Below are 5,602 nucleotides of genomic sequence, written 5' to 3' on the forward strand. Positions count from 1 at the left end.
AAAATACCTTGCGCGACGCCTTAATGTAGTCGTCGCACAAAAATAATTTGCGTGACGTCAACTTGAATACCTACGTCACGCAATTTGTTATAATATTGGCGTGCAATTGTAAAAATTAGGCAGTTTTTTTTAAATTTCCAAGTTCGGACATGCGCCCTTTCTTATACCCGGACTCCCTATCACTAGGTCTTTCTCCCGTAGCCTTCCTTATCATCTCGCCCTTTCTCTCCCTCTCTCTCCCGTAGCCTTCCTCATCATCTTCTTTATTTTGAACTTAAACCTCTCTTTTGAACCCAGATCTATCTCCCTCTCGTTGTAAACAACGGGCAGCCACCACCCCTTCGTCATGCTTGTCTCTCTCCTTGAAGGTAAGTCTAATTACAAATTATGAAATTGTGAAATTAAAGATTTTGATTGTGAATTGAGATGAATTTTAGAATTTAGGGTTTTAATGTGGGATAAATTACTAAGGCATGTGATGGATTTCAAGGTTTAAAAATTTGTAAATGGGATTTAGGGTTTTAAGTTTGAAATGGAGATTGAATCAGGGTTTTTATTTGGGATAATTTATTACGAAATGGGCTGAATTTTAGGGTTTAAGAATTTCATTTTTGTTGTTTCTTGTTTGCAATTTGAAGATATTTTGGTATAGATTTTCAATTCTCAGCCAACTAGCAGGTATTGACCCAGATTTTCAATTCCCTCATCTGCGTTAAGCAACACGCTGCTTGTAGTCCCTTGTACATCTGAATTCTTTTTGAATTGCATGATGGAATTCTTTTTGTGTTTTCATGTGCTTAAGTTTGAGTTTTTATATGCTTGTTGTCTTCTGGGTTTTTGTTGTTATTGTTTTTGTTCTTGTGTTTCTTACTAGAGTGTTTACTAGGCATGCCTCAGCCAATGCATATTCATCACTGGATTATCTTCTTAGTGGTAAATACTTGAATTCTAGCAACAGTGGCAAAAAAGAAATGATCTTATTTTCATTTCTTATGTGTCAATTTTAAACCTGTTAGCTGGTAACTATTTTGTTTTAATCTCAATCAACATATTACTATTAATGCATTGTTATCTGTATCTTTGATGGGTTGTGCAGATTCAAATTGGGATCCGCCATTTAATTTTGATAAGTTGATTGAAATCAGTACACACAAAATCATCAACACTGGTCAGCTTCTATTGATTCTGTGGAGCACAAAATCATCAACACCAGTCAGCTTCTATCTTTAAGATTGCGGAATCTTCGTTCCTAATTGATTATGTGGAGCATTAAATTTTTTTGCTAATTTGCTAACTATTGTTTAATGGGCATGACTAGAAATGGACTGTTGTGTCATCCTAATTTAATATGATAATCTTGATAGGTGAACATGTAATTCTTTATTTTGTTTTCCCTAGGCTCCTAATCCCTAAAATTACTTTTGGAGAGGATTAATCTTTTTTATTTTCACATTTCATAATATTAGATAATCTTTACAATGTCTGCTGACTAGAGTGTTTACTAGAGTGTTCACCATGTTTTAGTTCATACTGATATAATGAAGTTTTGGTACCATTGATTGATTACAATGTTTGCTTACTAGAGTGTTTGTAGCTGAGGGCCAAGAACAAGCAGATGAAGGCCTAGGGCGAGCAGATGAAGACCCAGATTAGGACCCAGGACGACCAGATGAGTATGATTCTACAGGCCTTAGCGATGTCCGGTCTTAAAATCCAGCTGCCAGCACCTAATCTTTGTTGGAGTAAAATCTGGTTCTCACAAGGTTTTGTGGTCTCACAATCATTGTACGTTACTTGAGGATCAAGTTATAGGATTAGGGAATTAACTTGGACTTTTCCGGTTGCAAAAGGAATGTAATATTAAGTTGTTATTCTTGCTAAAGGGGTTCCTAATCCTGATTGGTTAAGGAGATATAGACATATTCAGTTACCTATTAGGTCTCAATGATGGGCTAAGCCTATTAGGTAAATATGCCTATATAAGTGAAGGTCCCTGCGTTTGCTAAAATACGCAATATTCACAAACTCCCCATACGGTTTGATTGCTAAGGATCAGTACAACGTAGAAGATTCTTTGCACACCAAGGTTTCACGCATGGCGTCTCCAAGTTAGTTACTTACATGTGTTTTAATCTATATAGGCTAATAAAGTTTTACATGTGGTATCAGAGCGTAGCTTGTATGATTAAGACCTTAAAAGAAAATTAAATTAGAAAACTCGGTAAAGTTCCTTTTCTGTCGTTCATCATGTTCTAGTTTATAGTTTTCTGGTTCAGTTTTTTGCCTTAAAATAATTACGCATGATGGCTGCTATGTTTTTCAATTATCTGGCATTCAAAGTGGATGATGGGTTTACATTATTATATTGTTGTGCATGGATGCCGTGTTAATTAACGTATTGCCAATATAAGGACTAATTGAAAGACATTGAAACTGGACATATATTTGCATGATGGATTGTTTCCAGGTTCTAGAAAGACATGTCTGATATAAAGATTAATAATATGACATGCATAAAGTAATATATGATCAAGTTTTTAGGTATCACTTGGTTGATATCGATTAAGCAAGCCGTAGCGGCTTAATTGATTTGAGTGGTCTCTAAATCCAAAGTCCTATTGATCAAATTGTGTTGTTTTAATTATAACGATTACGATAATCTTCTTGCTCGTAAGTGTGGATTATTTTAATTGGTTCAATTAGACAATAGCATGGTATGGAATATATACTGTAAGAATTTGTGGAAGGTTTTCTTCTTGCTCGTAAGTGTGGAAATTTTTTCATGAAAGTAATTCTTATAACTATGTATTTTAGTGCCACATACATATTAACTTTCTTGCCCGTAGGTGTAAGTTAATTATGTTTTGAAGTTTATGGGGATTAAGTATTTATTGTTTGTTTAAATCTTCAGCAGTCAATGTTGGCTGATCCACTCAATAAAGCTCTTCCTAATGCAGCGTTCCATGTGCATGTGAAAAGCATGGGCTTAGTTTTCGATTTTGATGCACTGAATTAGTGGGAGATTCATTTATTTTAGTTAGTTCCCTTGCATTGATTCTGGAGTTAAGTCAGTAAAACTATTAGTTTTGGTTGGTTCGTGAGTTTGGATTATAAAGTTTGAAGCATTTTCAATTATTTTTATTATGAACTTGTTGATTGTTTTATATATTTGTGTGACTGTTTGAATGCAGCTATCAAGTAAAAAGTAAAGTTAATGCTTTAAAGTCACAAGCATTTACAAGATGATATGAAGAATGTTTTCAGATACTGTTTTCATTAAGAGTAGAAAACTAAGGTGTTCTGATACAGTTACACCAGTCATCATGCTAGCACTGACTGGGTTTTGGACATAAGGTTTCAGTCGTTATTCTTCATTTTTTTAATAGTTTTGGAGGGCTTCGGTTGAAGCATTAAGCAGACTTCCATGGTCTGATCAAGGAGGACCTTAGAAATTAAAATATCAATATATTACGTCAAGTCTGATATTTATATTTCGATTTTCTCACTTATTGATGTTTCATGTGATTAACCATGCTCACTTATGTGATTATGAAGACTATGGACGTTGCTCTTGTCCAATAGACTTGTTAGTTCTATGTGATTGTGCTAATTCACAGAAGCTATAAGGAACTTTGAGTTTAAGTGATTTCCATGGCCACTAAAGTAATCCTGATTTGTTTTCTCTTAAGTTAAGTTTCATACAATGCTTGTTTCGACCAAGTGGGAGAATGTTGGAGTAAAATCCGGTTCTCACAAGGTTTTGTGGTCTCACAATCATTGTACGTTACTTGAGGATCAAGTTATAGGATTAGGGAATTAACTTGGACTTTTCCGGTTGCAAAAGGAATGTAATATTAAGTTGTTATTCTTGCTAAAGGGGTTCCTAATCCTGATTGGTTAAGGAGATATAGACATATTCAGTTACCTATTAGGTCTCAATGATGGGCTAAGCCTATTAGGTAAATATGCCTATATAAGTGAAGGTCCCTGCGTTTGCTAAAATACGCAATATTCACAAACTCCCCATACGGTTTGATTGCTAAGGATCAGTACAACGTAGAAGATTCTTTGCACACCAAGGTTTCACGCATGGCGTCTCCAGGTTAGTTACTTACATGTGTTTTAATCTATATAGGCTAATAAAGTTTTACAATCTTCCCCCACCTTTGACCTCCTAGCCACTTCGTCTAGCTGATACCTAGTAGTTTGATGTATCAAACCTAGAAGACTACTTATTGTAGTTTTTTCTTTTTTTGTTCGTACATCTTGTATGTACATTTTCATATAGTTTACAATTAAATACTTTTTATTGGTTATTATTTATTGTTTAGAATTGAATTACAATATTTATTAAAAATTAAATCAAAAATATTTTTGTCCCAAAAAAAAAAAAAAAAAAGTTTGCCTGACGAAGAAGTTGCATAGGTCACGCAAAATGTCTTTGCGTGACGTAGGGAAATGCGTCACGCAAAGTGGGTTTGCATGACCAATAATTCTACGTCGCACAAAGTGGGTTTGTGTGACATAGGATTGTGCGTCACGCAAACCCACTTTGCGTGACATACATTATTTCTTCGTCGCTCAAACCCTGCTTTCACAGGCTTGGCACGTGACGAAGGTTCGTCGCACAAATTTTTGCGCGACGATAGTTTGACTTTGCGCGACGAAGGACTTACGTCACACAAAGTGTTTTCTGTACTAGTGCAATTGATGTGTCACCAATAAGAAACAAGCACATTAATCGATACTTAATGAATAATCCAATCATCTATAACCACATTATTTGGTTTGCAAATTTTGGTTTAAAAAATTTGAGCTCCCTAGCATTACCCATATGGTAATTGATGCTTTGGTTGTTTCAGAATCGTACGTGCAGTGTAGCTAGAAAGTAGTTTGAAACCCCACAACCTATATAGTGCAACATTGTTATACATCGCAATAGCTTGCCAATATACTCTGTCTCGAATAATGCTTGTAGATGTGATAGATTGGTAGGTTTTGTTATTTACCTAATAACAAGGTTCCTTGAATCCCGAACAAGAATTTTCAAAAGCAACAAGTACACTTCACCTAATGTGTTGCTTTTTCTTTGATAAACAATACATAACAAACTGCAAGCAATACGACCTTCAGTTTTATTTTCTATGTTGTTGTGCTGCAACGATCATGTGATGTAGTTATTGTAGTCAACAAGAATTAAATTAGAATTAACATTTGGTGATCATTGTGTGGTATGAAAGGGGAAAAACCCTATTAAGCAACTTATCGGTGTTTCGCTTTAAAATTTCTTGGTACTAGAATTTCAGATGTCAAAAAAGGTGCTCATGAATAGAAATGCTAACGTAGTCGGTTATGTAAATAATTGATAGTTGATAATTAGACATTGATGGGTGTAGTGTTACCATATATAAATTACACACCCCTTTGGTGTAGTTTAATTACAGTCATGTAGGCGCACATGGTTGAACTAACTATATAATAACATATTTATCCTCGAGAAGTTTATGTTGAAGAATGTAAAATTCGACAGTAAATCAAGGGATACTTTGGATGCGATCCTAATCACTAGTGTACATTGATTGAAACCCTATTAGTTTTTAGA

The 5,602-nt window shown here is 34.8% G+C and overlaps 1 long non-coding RNA gene across 1 annotated transcript; it reads left to right on the forward strand.

Moving 5' to 3' along the window:
* Nucleotides 1–625: 625 nt before the first annotated feature.
* On the forward strand, nt 626–4,316 carry LOC126602299 (uncharacterized). The gene is made up of 2 exons (XR_007616072.1): nt 626–678; nt 1,584–4,316. It is a non-coding gene; the product is annotated as an uncharacterized LOC126602299 (long non-coding RNA).
* The last annotated feature ends 1,286 nt before the right edge of the window (nt 4,317–5,602 follow it).

Source organism: Malus sylvestris, chromosome 15, assembly GCF_916048215.2.
Source record: "Malus sylvestris chromosome 15, drMalSylv7.2, whole genome shotgun sequence".
Classification (NCBI taxonomy): Eukaryota; Viridiplantae; Streptophyta; class Magnoliopsida; order Rosales; family Rosaceae; genus Malus; species Malus sylvestris.